The sequence below is a fragment of the Phoca vitulina genome, unplaced genomic scaffold (genome assembly GCF_004348235.1).
Source record: "Phoca vitulina isolate PV1807 unplaced genomic scaffold, GSC_HSeal_1.0 scaffold29, whole genome shotgun sequence".
In the NCBI taxonomy this organism is placed as follows: Eukaryota; Metazoa; Chordata; class Mammalia; order Carnivora; family Phocidae; genus Phoca; species Phoca vitulina.
In genome coordinates, this window is record NW_022589732.1 from 24,552,663 (window position 1) to 24,572,727 (window position 20,065).

Consider the following 20,065-nt stretch of genomic DNA (forward strand, 5'->3'; position numbering starts at 1 on the left):
TAAAAGTTAACAAATAACAGGAACATCTGGCTAATTAAGAATATAGAATCAATCTTAAAATCTTAAAATAACTACAGTAATGTTAAATAAATTAATGAATGTTTACATATTTGACATTTCCCCTTCCACCTTTTTTGTTTTTAAGTGGGGAGGAGAGGGAGAGAATCCTAAGCAGGCACTCCACACCCAGCCCGGGACCCTGCATTGGGCTCGATCTCATGACTCTGAGGATCGTGACCTGAGCCGAAATCAAGAGTCAGACGCTCAATTGACTGAGCCACCCAGGCTTTTTAACATAGAGCTCCCTCGACTTTTAGTAACCTCTCCCTAGTCATTCAAGTCCCTAAAAATTGTTAAAATTAATTCAAGAGATTTCAACAGTGTTAAGCAACTAGATCAATTCAGAATTAAATGACTCAGCCAAATCTTCTCAGAAATATTATTGGTTCTGCAAATAAAAATCCTTAAATTGAAATTTATTTAGTAGAATCGAAACAGTATAACACAGGGAGCGCCTGGGTGGCTCAGTCAGTTAAGCGTCTGCCTTCGGCTCAGATCATGATCCCAGGGTCCTAGAATCATGCTCCCCACCAGCTCCCTGCTCAGCGGGGAGTCTGCTTCTCCCTCTCCCTCTGCTTATGCACGCTCTCTCTCAAACAAATAAATTAAAACCTTAAAAAAAAATAAAGAGTATAACACAATAAATGACAACATTCTGGCAATGTATTTCTCTGGGGTAAGGCTGCCCATAAGGCATGCCAGCTAGGTCAAGAAACCTGTCTCAGGGTCAGGTTTCTTTTGCTATTTCTACTTTCCAATCTTTCTCCTAATCCTAAACACCATATAACTTCAAAGATTTTTTTTTCTTTTTTAACAGTGGCTCTGGTGCCTAAGTGGCTATAGTGGCTTATGCATAAGCATATCAGTGAGCAGCAAACCTCAAACTTCCTATCCATTTTGTACTTGGGGAATTCATTTTTACTATCTTTAATTTTTATCATCAGAAACATTTTTTGTTAACCTTTCTAAATGAGAGATGAAAATATGATTCAAATCGGTATTATGATTAATTCTCCCAGCACTTAGTGGTAGAAAAACTCTGGCAAAATGTTTATGCCAAACAATAAAAGTACTTAAAAAGTGCACTTACGTTTAAGAAAAGCCAATAACAGATCTCAACTAACAAGCCATTAAGTATAGGCAAAGGGATGATTATATAAATTCAATGCACAATTTTTAATGCTACCCAATGGGTTTAAACATAATTTAACTTGTTAGATTTATATTTACTTACCTTTAGAAGGCATCTAATACCTGTTTTATTCTTAGACTTTTCCCAACAGAAGGCAAGGAACTACAGTTTTCATTATCTCAGAAGTACCAATCGCTAATCCTAAAATACTGAAAAGCTAAAAATTAAAAGCTAACTCTGACATCTGATACCTTAAAAGGGATAGAAGCAAAACCAAGTCTAAAACCAAACCAGAAAAAATACCACCACTACTTTTACTAACAAGTGGAAAGAGCAGTGGTAGCAGAGTCTGGAGACTGCCCTGGCTAAACTAGCTCTTCAGAGCTCAGGCAAGACCCCTAACTTTGGGAGTTTCCCTGAGGGCTTCCATATCCCTCAAAGAGGAAAGCCACTGACCTAGATTACTTTACAGCATTACTGAAGGAAATATTTCCTAATAAATAGCTTATGGGAGTACTTAGTATGCTTAGCTACAACAAAGGTCTGTGAGATGTCATTAAATGTTGTATTACATGACTTTTTTTTTTCTTAAGAGAGGGAGGTGGGGGGTAGGTGGGACAGAGAGAGAGGGAGAGAGAGAATCCTAAGCAGGCTCCACACCCAGCGGGAGCCCTGGGCTCCACCTCAAAATACCAAGATCGCGACCTAAGCAGAAATTAAGAGTTGATGCTTCACCAACCGAGCCCCCCTGCACCCCACACATCACTTTCATAACTGCAGAGCATTCTGCTGTCTTAATGTCACAAAATTTATTTAGGCTGTTTCTAATTGTTTTATATAATAAATATCTTTCTGACTTAAAAAGTTTATGTGAACAGTGTTAGTATCCCTATTTTTAAAAACTACTTCAAGTTTCACTTTAATAAAAGTGAATGGGAGTAATAACTCCCATTTCTCCTACAATAAGAGAGAATACATGTTGTTACTATTCTCATAAATAAGCCATCTTTCAAATGCCTAACTTTGTTGTGAGCTTACCACGTAATCTATTTTAAGCGCAAAAAGTAATAAAGAGCCCTATGGAAAATATTCTCACTGAAAGTTATAAATTGGGGCACCTGGATGGCTCAGTTGGTTAAGCACCCAACTCTTGGTTTTGCCTCAGGTCAGGATCTCAGGGTCCTGGGATCAAGCCATGTGTCAAGCTCTGCACTCAGGGCAGAGTCTGCTTGTCCCCCACCCTCCCTGCTCGTGTTTTCTCTGTCTCTCTCTCTCTCAAATAATAAAACCTTTTTAAAAATAAATAAAAGCGGGCGCCTGGGTGGCTCAGTTGGTTAAGCGACTGCCTTCGGCTCAGGTCATGATCCTGGAGTCCCAGGATCGAGTCCCGCATCGGGCTCCCTGCTCGGCGGGGAGTCTGCTTCTCCCTCTCCCACTCCCCCCTCTTGTGCTCTCTCTCTCTCTCACTCTCTCTCTCAAATAAAAAAAAAATCTTTAAAAAAAAAAAAATAATAAAAAAATAAAAATAAAAATAAATAAAAGCTATAAGTTTCATTAGCAAGTATAATCTACTCATCTATTCAATTATACAACAAAAACAATCCTACAGATGAATATTAAAGTACATTATGTATTTTTAAATTTCTGAAATACATTACATAAATAAAAGCCAATGTAGGGCGCCTGGGTGGCTCAGTTGGTTAAGCGACTGCCTTCGGCTCAGGTCATGATCCTGGAGTCCCGGGATCGAGTCCCACATCGGGCTCTCTGCTCGGGAGGGAGTCTGCTTCTCCCTCTGACCCTCCTCCCTCTCATGCTCTCTGTCTCTCATTCTCTCTCTCTCAAATAAATAAATAAAATCTTTAAAAAAAAAAAAAAAAATAAATAAATAAATAAATAAAAGCCAATGTAACCAACAGAGCTCTGCCTAAGAAATGCTGTCCAAGTTCTTTACAACAGTATTCTAATATATAAAATAAACACTTTCCATAGTCCTTCAACTTTTAAGCTCTGCAACAAATATTTACAACTATACCTTCAGAAAAGAGAGCGAGGTTACCTTATCCTAAAATGCAGAACAATTGCTTTCAACTGCCCTCCTCCCTCAAATATCCCAGCTTCTCTGTCACATAAATCCATTTAGTATCTTAAAACATCAAGTAGTAAAGAAAAAGAGATAAATAGTTATTTTCTTCCAGAGAAGCTGAGCATTACTCTGTTTTAATCTAAATCAACTTACATCAACAGAAATGTATTCTTAGCTAAGTTTAGGAGTTAAGTGAATTGTGTGCCAACTCTGCCACTTTCTGGCTAAAATGAGGCCTTAAGAAGTTCAGGCCATATCTTCAGCAAAACAATGAACTAATAAGATCTTTCTGAAGGGTGAGTTGAACAGATAAAAGAAGGTAATATATTTAAGGATATTTTACAGGTTATACAGCATCACATGAATGCAAATTATCATAGCTATTACTACTTTGCCACAACATAGGACATATTTTTTAATAATCTTTTAGCAAGACTTTTCTTAGTGGGCTCTAATATGTAAGTTCATCAATACTCCCTTGTGTGTCCTGTGTCTACCAGCTTCATGCAAGGAATCCAAAACCACATTCTAAGGCCTACTGTTGCTCAAGCTAGAGGGTCAAGACTGGATGTGTAGAAAGTTCTCAATTCAAGACTTAGCCAGCACCATCTACTATCAGATACTTAATAAATGCCTTTTAACATCAATAGGTATTATTTTTAAAATGCATTCATTTAAGTAATCTCTACACCCAATGTGGGGCTCGAACTTATAACCCCGAGATCAAGAGTCATACACTCTTCCGACTGAGTCAGTCAGGCGCCCCAACATCACTAGATTTTAGCATCGCTAGATAATTACTCAATCTTTTATATGTTAGGTAGGTAAGGGAGAGAATTATCTTAAGAAAACTACATGGAATTTGAAAAGCAAACCAATAACTAGATATGTAAAAATTTGGCAAGCCATATTCTCTCCCTAGGCCTCATACTGCTTATCTAAAGCACAGTAAGCAACCTCACATAAAAGATTAATTAAATGCCCATTATTCCCTACAGGATTCTTACGTTTGAAAGGAAATGGACGATTCCCTTAAGAATAAAAACAAAGGCGCATGGGTGGCTCAGTCGTTAAGCATCTGCCTTCGGCTCAAGTCATGATCCCAAGGTCCTCGGATCGAGCCCCGCTTGGAGCCCCGCATCGGGCTCCCTACTGCATGGGAAGCCTGCTTCTCCCTCTCCCACTCCACCTGCTTGTGTTCCCTCTATCGCTGTGTCTCTCTTAGGAGTATACATAGTTTTATAAAGGAATAAATAGGTGGGATGATTTAAGGCTTCTGTGAGTATACTCTTTGAAGTATTTAAGAAGTTGGGAAGGTAAGTTTGACCAGAGATTCATGAATGGGTTTCATAGGTTCTTCATATTTTGTGAAACTGTATGAAAATGTGCATACATTTTCATACTATCGTATGTATAGTTCCAGCAAGTTTTCAAACTAAAAAATATTTTTATTGGTTTAAAGGACAAAGAGAAGGAGGAAAATATGCAGGACATCAGTGTATGTTGATTGTGGAATTTCAAGTATCTATGGGAAAGATGGATTATTCAATAAACGGTACTGGAACATATGGGGGAAATAAAGTTGATTTTTTTTTACCTCAAATATTAAAATATATTCTAGATTAAGACTTGAATATAGAAAATAAAACTAAACACATATTATAAAATATAAGAAAAATTTAAAAAATACATTACCCTGGAATGGGGAAGTTCTAAGCCCATAATCTATATTAATCTACATAAAATATAAAATTTCAGCATGTTAAGTTAAAGGAAACAATAAAATGTGAAAAACATAATTGCAACTAATATTACCAAAAATGGGGTCAATTTCCTTAATTTAAAAAGAACTCCTACAGAGGTGCCTGGGTGGCTCAGTCGGTTACGAGTACACCTTCTGCTCAGGTCATAATCCCACGGTCCTGGGATCAAGCCCCTGGGATCAAGCCCCGTGTCAGGCTCTCTGCTCAGCAGGGAGTCTGCTTGTCCCTCTCCCTCTGCCCTGCTCATGCTCTCTCACGCGCGCGCTCTCTCTCTCTCAAGTAAATAAATAAAAATCTTTAAATGATAAATTAAGGGGCGCCTGGGTGGCTCAGTTGGTTAAGTGAATGCCTTCGGCTCAGGTCATGATCCTGGAGTCCCGGAATTGAGTCCCGCATTGGGCTCCCTTCTCAGCAGGTAGTCTGCTTCTCCCTCTGACCCTCCCCCCTCTCATGTGTGCGCTCTCTCATTCTCTCTCTCTCAAATAAAAAATAATAAATAAATAAATAAAAAAGAACTCCTACACATCCAGATGAATTAGAGACCTAAATATGGAGAAAAATCAAAGTTTTTTTTTTAGAATACAGGAGTGTATCTTTATGACCTCGGGCAGGGAAAGTTTTCTTCACAAGATACAAACAGCATTAACCATAAGGGAAAAGTAATTTAATTTCATCAAAATTAAATCTGTCCATAAAACAACACTATTTAAGAGAACTACCAGACAAACCAGAGTGGAGGTTATTGACACTACATACATAATGCCTATAACTAATAAAAAGATGCCCAATAAAAAAATGATCAAGAAACTTGACCAGTCACTCAATAAGAAAGGATATTCAGGGGCAGCTGGGTGGCTCAGATGGTTAAGCGTCTGCCTTCAGCTCGAGTCGTGATCCCAGGGTCCTGGGATCAAGCCCCACATCAGGCTCCTGGCTCAGCGAGGAGCCTGCTGCTCCCTCTCTGTCTGCCTCTCCCCCTGCTTGTGCTCTCTCTTTCTGTGTCTCTGTGTCTCAAATGAATAAATAAAATATTTAAAAGAAAAAAAAAAAAGGATATTTAACAAGGGAGACTGTGTGGCCCTTTTTTTTAAAGATTTTATTTATTTGAGAGAGAAAGAATGAGAGACAGAGAGCATGAGAGGTAGGAGGGTCAGAGGGAGAAGCAGACTCCCCGCTGAGCCCGGAGCCCGATGCGGACTCGATCCTGGGACTCCAGGATCATGACCTGAGCCGAAGGCAGTCGCTTAACCAACTGAGCCACTCAGGCGCCCTGTGTGGCTCTTGATATTAGCTCAGGTCTTGATCTCAGGGTCATGAGTTCAAGCCTGGCGCATTGGGCTCCACACTGGGCGTGGAGCCTACTTAAGAGTCTCTCTCTCTCCCTCTGCCCCACGCCCACTTGAACACTCTCTAAATAAATAGATAATAGATAAATAGATAGATAGGGGCACCTGAGCGGCTCAGGGGTTGAGTGTCTAACTCTTGTTTTCGGCTCAGGTCATCATCTCATAGTTGTGGGACAGAGCCCTGAGCTAGCCTCCACACTCAGCGAGGAGTCTGCTTGGGATTCTCTCTCCCTCTCCCACTGCCTCTGCCCCTCCCGTTCATGTGCACGCACTCTCTCTCTCGCTCTCTCTCAATCTTTCAAATAAATGAATAAAAATAATCGAATATTAGCAATTCCACCTGGTTCAGCAAAACAGATGTATGTGTACCAACATCATTCCAAAACAATGAAATATAAATATTCATTAACAGGCCAGTCAATAAAGTGGTCTGCTTATACAAAGAAATACTTAAAAGCAACAAAAATAAAACTACATTTCTGTAGAAGCATATCTTAGTATAACCACTACAAAGGACAATTTGGTAATATCTTTTAAAATTAAAAATGTACAGGGCGCCTGGGTGGCTCAGTTGGTTGGGCGACTGCCTTCGGCTCAGGTCATCATCCTGGAGTCCCTGGATCGAGTCCCGCATCGGGCTCCCTGCTCGGCGGGGAGCCTGCTTCTCCCTCTGACCCTCCCCCATCTCATGTGCTCTCTCTCTCTCATTCTCTCTCTCTCAAATAAATAAATAAAATCTTTAAAAAAAAAAAAAAATGTACATGTCAAAGAAATGAACTTACCCTTGAACAAGCAGTTTTAATTTATAACCATTTACTCTATAAATAGTTATAAAATAAGTAATAAGAAACTCACTACAACTTTCCTGGTTTTTGCCTTCATAAACAATACGAACACCCATCAATAAAGAACTACTTAAATTATCATACAGCCACATATCTAAATAATATGTAACTCTTAAAAAAGAATGAGGCAGGGGCGCCTGGGTGGCTCAGTCGTTAAGCGTCTGCCTTCGGCTCAGGTCATGATCCCAGGGTCCTGGGATCGAGCCCCACATCGGGCTCCCTGCTCCAAGGGAAGCCTGCTTCTGCCTCTCCCACTCCTCCTGCTTGTGTTCCCTCTCTCACTGTGTCTCTGTCAAATAAGTAAAATCTTAAAAAAAAAAAAAAAAAAAGAATGAGGCAGCTCTACATTATGTACAGATACGGTTGCCCTGAGGGATGGGAATGATGGAAAAGACTTTCCTATCTCTTTAATTATATACTGTCTAAAAACAGTCTGTTCAAAAGCTTAAAACATAATAAAAACTAGCAAAGGTACATATTAAGTACCTTAAAGAATAACAACGGTACAGGGTGCCTGGGTGGCTCAGTTAGTTAAGCATCCGACTTTTGATCTCCACTCAGGTCAGGATCTCAAGGTCCTAAGATTGAGCCCACTGCTTAAGATTCTCTCTCCCCCCTGCCTCCCACAAAAAGAGTAACAATGGTACTGCAGTTACCTTTTTTGGAGTCCTTATCTTTTATTTTTTTTTAAAGATTTATTTACTCATTTTAGAGAGAGAGAGTGCAGGGGCGGGGGGGGGGGGCAAAGGGAGAAGGAGAGAGAAACTCAAGTGGACTGCATGCTGAGCCAGACACAGGGCTGGATCCCACTACCCCAAGATCGTGACCAGAGCCAAAACCAAGAGTCGGACACCCAACCGACTATGCCACTCAGGTGCCCCTGGAGTCCTTAATTTTTAAAGAATTATATTTATGGGGCGCCTGGGTGGCTCAGTCGTTAAGCGGCTGCCTTCGGCTCCAGTCATGATCCCAGGGTCCTGGGATCGAGCCCCGCGCATCGGGCTCCCTGCTCAGCAGGAAGTCTGCTTCTCCCTCTCCCATTCCCCCTGCTTGTGTTCTCTCTCTCACTGTCTCTGTCAAATAAATAAATCTTTAAAAAAAAAAATAAAGAATTATATTTATGTATGAAATACAATGTGTGGAATTTGCTTCAAAATAATCCATTATAAAAAGGGAGAAGACAGGGGTGCCTGGGTGGCTCAGTCATTAAGCGTCTGCCTTTGGCTCAGGTCATGATCCCGGGGTCCTGGGATCCAGCCTCACATTGGGCTCCCTGCTCGGCGAGAAGCCTGCTTCTCCCTCTCCCACTCCCCGTGCTTGTGTCCCTCTCTCGCTATGTCTCTGTCAAATAAATAAATAAAATCTTTAAAAAATAAAAATAAAATCTTAAAGAAAAAAAACAAAAAAATTAAAAAATAAAGTATTTGGGGCACCTGGGTGGCTCAGTTGCTTAAGGGTCCGACTCTTGATTTTGGCTCAGGTTATGATCTCAGGGTTCTAAGATAGAGCCCTGCATCCGGCTCCATGCTGGGCATGGAGCATGCTTGGGATTCTCTCCCTCCTTCTCCCTTTGCCCCTCCCCACACACACACACCTGCTCCACCTCTCCCTAAAAAAAAAAAAAAGTACACAATGTTACATGTTAATTACATCTCAATAAAGCAGAGAAAAAAGCAAAGTTGAACTATATTTAGACTTACTAAGCCCTCAGTATGTGTCCAGTACTGTTCTAAATACTTTCTACCTTTTAATTCATTTGATCTCAAAGCAACCATCTGAGGTAGGTACTATTACAAGTTCATAAGCCTTTATCCACAATTCCAACACCCAAAAAGCTCTCAAAAATTATGAAAAATTTTCTCATAACACATTCTGAAGCAAAACCTGACTTCACCTAAGTGAGGCTATTTATTTATCCTACTTAGGAATGTATTTTCTTTTTCTGAACACTGTCTTCGATTAGAATACCGCCTCAGACTCTGATGGGATATTAATGTAAAATATATCCACTTTCTATATTCCAAAATCATCCTAAATGCCAAGACAAATCTGGCCCCAAAGGTTTCAGATAAGGAAACGTGAACCTGTACCCCATTTTGCAGATGAAGTAAAACAGGTATGTTATTGGCTGATAGTCATACAGTTATTAAGTGGTATTTGAAAAATAAAGCAACTTAAAAAGGTAACAAAAATACTGAAAGCAACCGAAAAGTCTCACATCAACAAGGAACCATTTAAGGAATTTACAACACGAAGATATTGACATAACCATGCAGCAGTATTTTTTTTTTTTTTTTAAGTAGGCTCCATGCCCAGCACGGAGCCCAATGCGGGGCCTGAACTGATGACCCTGAGATCAAGACCTGAGATGAGATCAGGAGTCAGATGCTCGACCAACTGAGCCAACCAGGCGCCCCACCATGCAGTAGTATTTTAAATAAAAAAGGAAGGGAGGCCGGAAAGAACACTTTTATATACTACAATATAATTATCCCCCCATCACCACCCAAGATATATTAAGAGAAAGAGCAAGGTACAAAACAGCACATTAACATTTGTGGATTTAAATCACACAGATACATGCGTGCACGCGCGTAACTACTTGTGTTGACTGTATGTTGACTGTGTAGGACTGCATAGTATATGTCAGAAAGACTGAAACAAATAAATGGTCACTTCAGGGAGAACTGGGGTGACTGGGGAAAAGAGCTGGGAAGCTTTCAACCATTACCATGCACAATTAAGATTTTTTTATTTAAATTTTTAAAAAAGATGTACATATTCTAAAATGAAAAAGATTTAACCTCCCCTCCCCGCCCAAATAGTATTCTTTCAGCTAAGCCAAGTCCAAAGTTTGACAGGAGGATGAGGCCTCCCCCCGCAAAAAAGCCACACTGGTAGTGGGAAATTTGGCAACATCAACTGAAAATTTACATGTATAAGCCCTTTCAATCCACTTCTACAAACATCTTTTACCACTATACTGAGACATGATGCTCAAAAACACAAGTAGGGAGATGTTCAACATAGCAGTTATTTGTAACAGCAAAGGACTAAAACACTCAAAATATCCCCAACAAACTAATTTTAAAGTATGGTACATTCATACAATGGAAAACCATGAAACTGCTACAAAAAAACAAATAGATCTATAAATACTGGTAAGTGTACATCTTAGGGGAAAATCTTTAAGTGTTTTTTAAGGCACAATATGCTATATATATGCATGTATCATGTTCCCATTTGTGTGTGTGTATGTGTTTAAGAATACATAGGTGGCTCAGTCATTAAGCATCTGCCTTCGGCTCAGGTCATGATCCCAGGATCCTGGGATCAAGCCCCGCATCAGGCTCCCTGCTCTGCGGGAAGCCTGCTTCTCCCTCTTCTACTCCCCCTGCTTGTGTTTCCTCTCCCGCTGTGTCTCTCTGTCAAATAAATAAATAAAATCCTTAAAAAAAAAAAAAAAAGAATACATAGATTTATATGCTGTGCATATTGAAGACTGTGAAAAGCTATATAAGAAATTGTAAACAGGGGCGCCTGGGTGGCTCAGTCGTTAGACGTCTGCCTTTGGCTCAGGTCATGATCCCAGGGTCCTGGGATCGAGCCCCGCATCGGGCTCCCTGCTCCAAGGGAAGCCTGCTTCTCCCTCTCCCACTCCCCCGCTTGTGTTCCTGCTCTCACTAACTCTCTCTCTGTCAAATAAATAAATAAAATCTTTAAAAAAAAAAAAAGAAAAAGAAATTGTAAACAGCATTTGCTTCTGTGGAAGGGAATGGATTTTTTTTCACTGTCAACAAGAATATGTGGCTATTTATCAGAGGCACCTAAGAAGCCAAAGGAAAAATATGGCACTTCTTCAGTGGATCGATTTTACTCAAGATTTGAATGGTAAAAGGTACTTAAAAAAATAAAGAGCATTTTAACTGATCATTTAAGACATTTTTAATATTTTATAAACATACCTATCAAACACCAAATTTACATGTACTTTAAAACAGTAAAAAAAAAAAAAAAAAAGGCAGTAAATATAAAATAACTTCAAAAGTACTACTCAGCTGGGCCCACTACAAAGATACATCAAATCAACTCAACCTCCCCGCTTCCCCAATCAATAAACCTGTGTTAACTGTGACAACCTACCAGCAAGTCAAGGAGCTTATTTGCTACCGTGGCTCCTGCTCAAGCTGCCCATCTCTGTCCACCAGGAGACAGGAAATGTACTACATACCCCAGTCACTCTTCAACCAGTGGTCCTAACCTTCCAGGTGGCAATTAACTCTTCAAACTAAATATACAGACCCCCGAAGTTACACTAAAACCTTTCAAAAAATATATATAGGCACAACTGAGGTTTAATGAAATTCATTTCCAAATCCTCAATTCTACTCTGCTCCAAAAACTGATGTGCCAACCCACCTGGTTTAATCATTCTCCCACATTATGAATAATGGCATATTGCTCACCATCCCTAATCTTACTGTGATACATTGCTCCAATTCTGGCATAACCTATAAAGAAACAACGTGATAGATTACTGGCTTCTGTGCTTCCTACCTGAGTAACTGTAATATCTGGGCAACATCCCTTGTATGTCAGGTAGTTTCCAATTACTGCTTTCCAAATAGAAACTGGTGTAACAACTCTTCCCATTCTTATTTTTGTCAATATGGTTTCTCAACACTTACATGTATTAAAAAACAAGAACAGATTGATGCCAAAGCTTTTTCTTATTCTAGCAATGGTAGTCATACGCATGAATTGGAAAAAGCCCCACCTGTCATTAAGATGTACATTTCCAATAAATTTTGCCTTTGAAACGTATAGCATTCATATTTGATCAATTATGCACTAATAACCGTGCTCATAATAATCTAGAAGAATTTTTAAATACTTAGAGCATTATAATCACAGAAAATTCTTAGAAGTTTAAATTTAAATAGGTATACACATTTTTGTACAAAGAATTATGAAAAGGATGGCCATTAAAAGACTAAGCATAAATATGTTCATTAGGATAAAATTCTGAAGGGGAAGTGGAATAGAAATACAATTTCAAAAAGAAAAAGGAGTATTGTAAAATCTTCTGGCTGTTAAAGAACTTGTTCTTTTATTATTTTTTTTTAATGTATGAAAGTGAACAGTAAATAATTATGGCACTTGCAAGTAAGAAAGGGATTATGATAAAAGACAGGAGAGCAGTTATTGTGGGGGTGAAGGGACAGATGGAAGAGATTCTAGAATGGTTGCCAAAATTCTATTTCTTAATGTGGGTGTTGGTTATAAGGGTGTTGCTCTTATAAATAATTCATTGAACTAAACATTTTTATACATTATATTGTCTGGTTTTCTGTATCCATGTTTTATTTTACAATAAAAAGGTTAAAAAAAAAATCACTGACACTCAAGTTAAATGTGTTATTTTAAAATTATTTTATAGGAAATTATACCCTTTGAAAGCATTTAAATTTAAGATCAATGTTTTCATGACCAGCAATCCCACTCCTAGGTACTTACCCAAGAGTAATGAGGACATATGTCTAACAAAAACCTAAATGTGAATGTTTATAGCAGCTTCATTCATAATTGCCCCAAACTAAAAACAATCCAAATGTCCTTCAACTAATGAATGAATTACAGTACATATATAATAGACTACTACTCAGCAATTAAAAAGGAATGAACTACTGTTACATGGAATACTCTTTAAAACCATTATGCTAACTGAAAGAAGCCAGACTGATAAGGCTACATACCACATGATCCCATGTATATGACATTCTCGAAAAGATAAAAACCACAGAGACAGAAAACAGATCAGTGGATCCCAGGGGTTGGAAGTGAGAGAAGGGACTGACCAAAAAGGAGCATGAAGAAACTTTCGAGATAATAGAAATATTCTGTACCTTGATAATAATTACACAATCATGTGTGTTTCCATAGAACTTTACAGTTTTGTTTTAAGATATTACAACAGGTATTTTCCACTTGTCCTTCCAGATCCACTCTCCACCCTGATCTCAGCCCTCTCAGGCGGCTGATCTGTATATCAAGGTTTCCTTACTTCTTCCACTGGGTTCTACCCATGAGGAGCCCCAGCAGTACAAAGGAGGGAAAGAGGAAATTTAGGTTCAGGGTACGTTACCCCTCCAGCACTTTGCTTATTAAGCCCCTCAAAAGAAGGATACTGCTCCTCTTAAGGTGGCTTCCTCTCTATGGCTCAGATGATCTCTTGTCCCTGTGAAAATGGGTGATAATAGCTTCACTGCAGCTAACCAAGCCTACGACACCATCCTTTGTGCTTCCCCTAACATTCTCCCCACACCTTTGTAAACAGCTCCTTTATAAATATACTTTCCTGGCATTAGCCTAATTGGGGCATGCCACCTATTTCCAGTTGGGACCTTGACTGATAAATCAAGACTGGAACAAAAAAAATATACGGGGAGGGGTGCCTGGGTGGCTCAGTCAGTTAAGCATCCAGCTCTTGGTTTTGGCTCCAGTCATGATCTCATGGGTCCTGGGATGGAGCCCAGAGTCAGTCTCTGTGCTCAGCAGGGGGCCTGTGCTTGAAGGTTCTTTCCCTGGGCCCCTCCCCCCATGTGCACACGCATGTGCGCTGTCTCTCAATAAATCTTTTACACATATATATGGTTTTAAACTGCTATAGGAAAATTTGGTTTTAAAGCCACCATGCTTCTCATGTTTCTCTAGGTCAGGATCCAAAATGTAAACACATCTTGTGATCTACCTTCTCCTGAACTTCAATACTCAAAATGTATCTGTACTTCTTTCCAATCTCATAATCCAACAACTGAGCACCACCACCACCCAAACCCTTAAGTCTAAAGCACGCAGGTGATCAGGACACTCACATATACCTGGGGATTAATTCCCTCTACCACTTCCATGCCCTAGCTGAACCCTGACTACACGTGCCTGTTCTCCTGCAACCCCTTTAAGTATCTGAGAGTAGGATGCTTTGGGGTCACTGGTATGCTGGCTCTCCAGAGCCTGTTTATAAAACTATTATTACTCCACCCTCTTATAAAGGCCTATTCTTTTGAAGCTTGTGCCACTTAGCTAGTTACCCTCTAATCTTCCCCTTACCTGTCATCTAACAACCTCTTATTCTTCATTTAAGGGTTTTACACAGGATTTATAACTTACCCCTCATGCCAGTCTTGCTATCATGCTGAATTCCACCAAATCCCAATCTCCTGACCTCACGGTTCTTTAACCTTCTCCCATCCATAGTCTTCTACATTCCAGCTCAGACACCAATTCTCAGTTTCATGCAGAAATTAGTCCTGTCCTAGAACGCTTCACCTCTTAAATATTAAAATCAGATAACCCACTTCTCAATCACAACCTACCAACTATCCAACCTGTTCCAGTAACCCCATTCTTGACTTCTATTTAATAAGACTCTCAGGATACTGACCCTCTTCTCTCCTTTCTCGTACCCACCAGCCTTGTCCAGTTCCTAAATACTTTAAATTCTATAGTCCATCATTTCAGTCACTCTCTGGACAATACCCTAAATCCTTTCTTCTCTATCTGGTCATGCCACATCTTGTCAGACAAAAATGACAATCCAGGATAATCTAATTTTCCTATCCAATATTCTATATTCTGTGCAGGTTCTGGCTAACAGGACCTAATAAAGGTGGGGGGAGGGGCACTAACATAATGAGGTGAGTTAGAAACCATGAGTTTCTAATGATATAATCTTCACTAAGGCCTCATTAATGTCCAGAAATTCTCTCTACACAGCTCCTTCCTTCCATTTTCTGCAACACCAGTTTGAACCCTTTGTTTCTTCACTCTGGCCCTCACATTTCCTTGTCCTTCTTTCCCGCTTTCAGAGATAACCTCTTCTATCATTTCATGGGGGAAAAATGCTTTCCTCCATAAACTACCTTATCTTCCACCTCATCTTCCACCTCTCAGTAAGCTCACATTGTCATCCGTCATTCCTCCTCTCCAGAAAATTCGGCATCCCTTCTCCCAAGACCACTCTCCCCGCTATGCTTTGAAGCTTATGCTGCAAGGCTCTCCCATGCAATCAAACCTTCCGGAACCCCTCATCACCTTGTAACTTTTCAGAACCTCTCTCCTCCCCTTCAAACATCTTTAACAAGTTGTGTACACTCTTGCTACCCCTACCTTCACTATGTACTCACTACTCAGACTGTTCCACCCCAAGCTGCACACTCCAATGCCAGCTTTGCAGTCCTCGTTCTTGTTGATTTTGCAATAGCATTCCAATTCAGTTGATCCTTCATGAACACCTTTCTGCTGGCTTCTATAAAATAGCACTGACTCAATGTTCCTACTGATGCTCTAGCTACTCTTATTCAATTTCCTTATCTAGTTTCTCTTCTTCTTGTCTCCATCAAGTATTACAAGTTCTTCATAGCTCAGTGCTTTTTCCTCTTATATTCTCCTCAATGACTTCATCTAATCCTATAATTTCAAATAACATTTATTTATTCATTCATTCACTCACTCATTTATTTTAAGTAGGTTCCACACCCAGCATGGAGCCCAACACAAGGCTTGAACGCATGACCCTGAAATCAAGACCTGAGCTGAGACCAAGAGTCAGACCCTTAACTAAGCCACCCAGGCACCCCTCAAATAACATTTATATGCTGAATCTCAAATGTATTATCTCCAACCAAAAATTCTTATCTAAGTTCCATACCAGCATATCCTATCCCTCACAAATACCTCAAATCCAATGTGCACAAACCTGAACTGATGAACTTGCCCTCAAAATGTCCATTTATCTCAATGAATGACATTACCATTTGCTCAGGTGCTCACATTAAATACCTGAGAATCATTCTTAATGTCTCCATCTTCCTCACTTCCCATGCCACTAAGCTCTGCCACTTTTATCCTTGCTCAGTATAGCAGCCAGTCCCAAGTTAAATGTCAGCCCTGTCCCTACCCCTCATTCAGACCAGGTATTCAGCCTATTATACACTCTCATACGACCTTATATTTTTCTTTTCGTTTTTAAAAAGTTTATTTATTGGGGCACCTGGGTGGCTCAGATGGTTGAGTGTCTGCCTTTGGCTCAGGTCATGATCTCCAGGTCATGGAGTGGAGCCCCGCACGGGGCTCCCTGCTCAGCAAGGAGTCTGCTTCTCCCTCTGCCTCTCCCTCCCCTGCTCATGCTGTCTCTCTGTCTCAAATGAATAAATTTTTTTAAAAAATTAAAAATAAAAAGCTTATTTAATTTATTAGTCTCTACACCCAACATGGGTGGGCTTGAACTCAGCGCTCCAAGATCAAGAGTCACATGGCTCTTCTGACTGAGCGAGCCAGGCATCCCAGACCCTTCTATTTTTCTGTAATTTTCAGCACACTTCTTATTCTCTATTCAATCACTGTCTTGCCCACTAGAATGTGAATAAGATCTTGTTCACTGACATAAACGAGCACTCAGCATACAGAGGACACTGAAATAGCTGAATGGCTGGAAGGCAGGCATCCCCGAGACCTTCCTATGAACAAATTCATCCTCTTCTACCATCAGGGCTCTGGGAAAGTTGCGGACTGCTTCCTGGAGTCAGAGATTGGACCAGAAAAATATATGTATCGTCTGGCTCTAAATTCTAAAAATATGGCATACGGAAAATCTCTGAAAAGCACCAAGTATTATATAAAAATGTGTCGTCACTGTTTTAGAAGCAGTTACTTATTATTACCAGCAGAAATCAATACCTCCATTCCCAGAGGGCAGAGACTATGCTTATAGGTTCTATGTACTACTCTCCTATGGCTGGTATTCAACCTGGATCCAAGAAGAAACTTGTTAGTGGTCAACTACACTTTTGTTATTGCTCAGACCTTGAAAATAATCCTCCTTTTACTAAGAAAATATTTTACAAGAAATTAAAGTTCTGGAGCACCTGGCTGGCTCAGTCGGAAGAGCATGCAACTCTTAATATCAGAGTTGTGAGTTCAAGCCCCATGTTGGGTAAAGAGATTACTAGAAAAGTAAATAAATAGGGGCGCCTGGGTGGCTCAGTCGTTAAGCGTCTGCCTTCAGCTCAGGTCATGATCCCAGGGTCCTCGGATGGAGCCCCGCAACGGGCTCCCTGCTCGGCGGGAAGCCTGCTCCTCCCTCTCCCACTCCCCCTGCTTGTTCCTGCTCTCGCTGTCTGTCAAATAAACAAATAAAATCTCTCTCAAGAGAAATAAATAAATAAACTTAAAAAAGTTCTACTTTAGGACAAAATAAAATTACAATGTCTTTCAGAATTTGCATATTGCATTTCCATTTGTATATAACACAAAAAATTAAAAATAGAAGATACTTATTACTTATAAAAATAAGGTCAGTTTTATTCACTATTATAATTACTTAGACCACAATTCTTATTAAAAAGAAAATTATTTAAATAGCAACAGGAGGGAATCCATAATATGTTCCGATCAGTCATTTGCAACATCAAGATAAAACTGATTGTACAGTGACACTTATTTTTTTAAAGATTTATCTGAGAGAGAGAGAGTGCACGAGTTGGGGGGGGGGGGGGGAAAGAATCTCCAGCAGACTCCCCGCTGAGCAAGGAGCCAGATGCCGGGCTTGCTCTGAGCCAAAATCTAGAGCCACCCAGGTGCCCCAGTGACATGTTATTTTAAATGTAAGTCTTTAAATATGATAAAATTATGTTCATTCATGAAAATAACATTTTGGTTGTTTTTCAGATCTTCTACTAATAATTCAAATTATTCACTGACCTGTGCTTTACCCTCTATAAAATGGAAATAAAGCCTGGCTTATATAGTTGTGATTAAGGACAGACTGATATATTAAGGGCTCAAAATAAAGTAGGAGCTAAATAAATAACAGGTCTCTTATCTACTTCTCTTAAAAGAATTTTAGGTATGACTTAAATATATTCTAAACAAATACATTCAATACCTAAATGAAAGCTAAAAACTCTTGATGATACTATACTTTCAGAATTCTTTAATAATCCTCATTAATCACCTATACTTTATCCAGTAAGCAGATGAAAATCTCATCTCACTTCACAAGTTCCTGGCCTACTTTAAGCTTTCAGGAATAGAACAATGCATCCCTTTCTAAAAATCAGCTTTAGTTCCAAATCAAAGTTCTTAAATTCCTGACAATAACATCCCTCTAACACACAAACACTCGGTACAGCTTTAAGCAAATGGAAAAAATGTACTGGCTACAAAACCAGTCATGCAAATTAAGAGACTATGCAGTAGTTATCTCAATATTTGGCAGGATGTGTAGACTGAATCCCAGCTGGCTGGCAAGGAAAGTGTGCCAAGTAGAAATATAAGTCTTTACATACTTTATTCTAGAGTCCAGGTTAAAATCCTGTAGCAGAAAGCACAAAGATGGAAAATGGAAGTAGCCTCATACAAAGAGCAAGAGAAGCCTTCTTTTGCCCCTAATGCACACAGCCCTGGATTCAACACTTTAAAGAATATTCCAAGACCTCTTAGAAGGGCAAACCTTTAGATCCTCCTAAGGGCCATTTTAAGTGGCACACCTGTCTGAGAACTCACTTTAACAGCAATTACAACTTAAGTATTTGCAGATAAAATACAAGTCCTGAATCTAAATTAAAATAATCCAGGGAGGGGTGCCTGGGGCGCTCAGTTGGTTAAGCATCTGACTTTGGCTCGGGTTATCTCAGGGTCCTGAGATGGAGCCCCACATCGGGCTCCCTGCTCAGCGGGGAATCTGCTTCTCCCTCTTCCTCTCTCCCTCTGTTGCGTGTGTGCTCGCTCTCTCTCCCTAATAAATAAAATCTTTACAAAATAAAACATAGTAATAATCCAAGGAGGAGTACCCAGGTGGTTAGGTTGGTTAACTGACTCTTGATTTCAGCTTGAGTTATAATCTCAGGGTCATGAAATTAAGGCCCCAAGTCCCACATCTGGGCTCCGTGCTCAGCAGGGAGTCTGCTTCTCTCCCTCTCACCATGCACACACACTCTCTTTCCCTTGCTGCCCACCCTCCCAAATAAATACATAAATCTTCAAAATAATCCAGGGACTAGGGTGGCTCCGTCAGTTAAGCGTCTGCCTTTGGCTCAGGTCATGATCCCAGCGTCCTGGAATCGAGCCCCGCAGGGAGCCTGCTTCTCCCTCTCATTCCCGCTCATGCTCTCTCATGCTATCTCTGTCTCTCTCAAATAAATAAATAAAATCTTTAAAAATAATAATCATCATCATCCAGGATGGGAGGTGGAGAAAGTGTAGAGCAAATGGGGGCGGGGGTGCAGAGGAAGAGGGAGAAGTAGACTCCCCACTGAGCAGGGAGCCTGACAGGAGGCTCAATCCCAGGACCCTGCGATCATGACCTGAGCCGAAGGCAGACCCTTAACCGACTGAGCCACCCAGGTGCCCCTAAGTGTTTTGTTTTTTAAATGAAAAGTTAGGGACATTTTAGCAACTCAACCCTTCCTTCCAGTTCTCATTCACAGTTTGTAATCTTGCTTCTAATTCTCTTTCCCATCAAACATCTATTTGGAAAATGGTAACAATAATACATTTTATCATGACCTCATTCTGCATTTCCTCTCCAAATAAGCCACAGTTTTTAAAAGTGCTACCTGGTATAAAATATTATATATATGAAAGAATTTTAATAGTAGCTAAAAATTAACTACATATTCCCCTTTGGAGAAAGAGATGCACCTTAAACTTAATGCCAGGAGAAATGATACAGTAAATTTGAACTTGGATAAGCCCTTTTCACTGATGTGATATAATTCTACAGTGAAAATGGTCTGAATTCCACTGGAAGGATACTATGGAATTTAGCTAGT

General features: G+C 39.9%; 1 protein-coding gene across 2 annotated transcripts in view; it reads right to left on the reverse strand.

Annotated features, from left to right (window-relative positions):
- The window catches only part of WAPL (WAPL cohesin release factor), a 92,303-nt gene that overhangs the window by 65,852 nt on the left and 6,386 nt on the right, over positions 1 to 20,065 (reverse strand). The gene's annotated exons all lie outside the window — the stretch shown is intronic.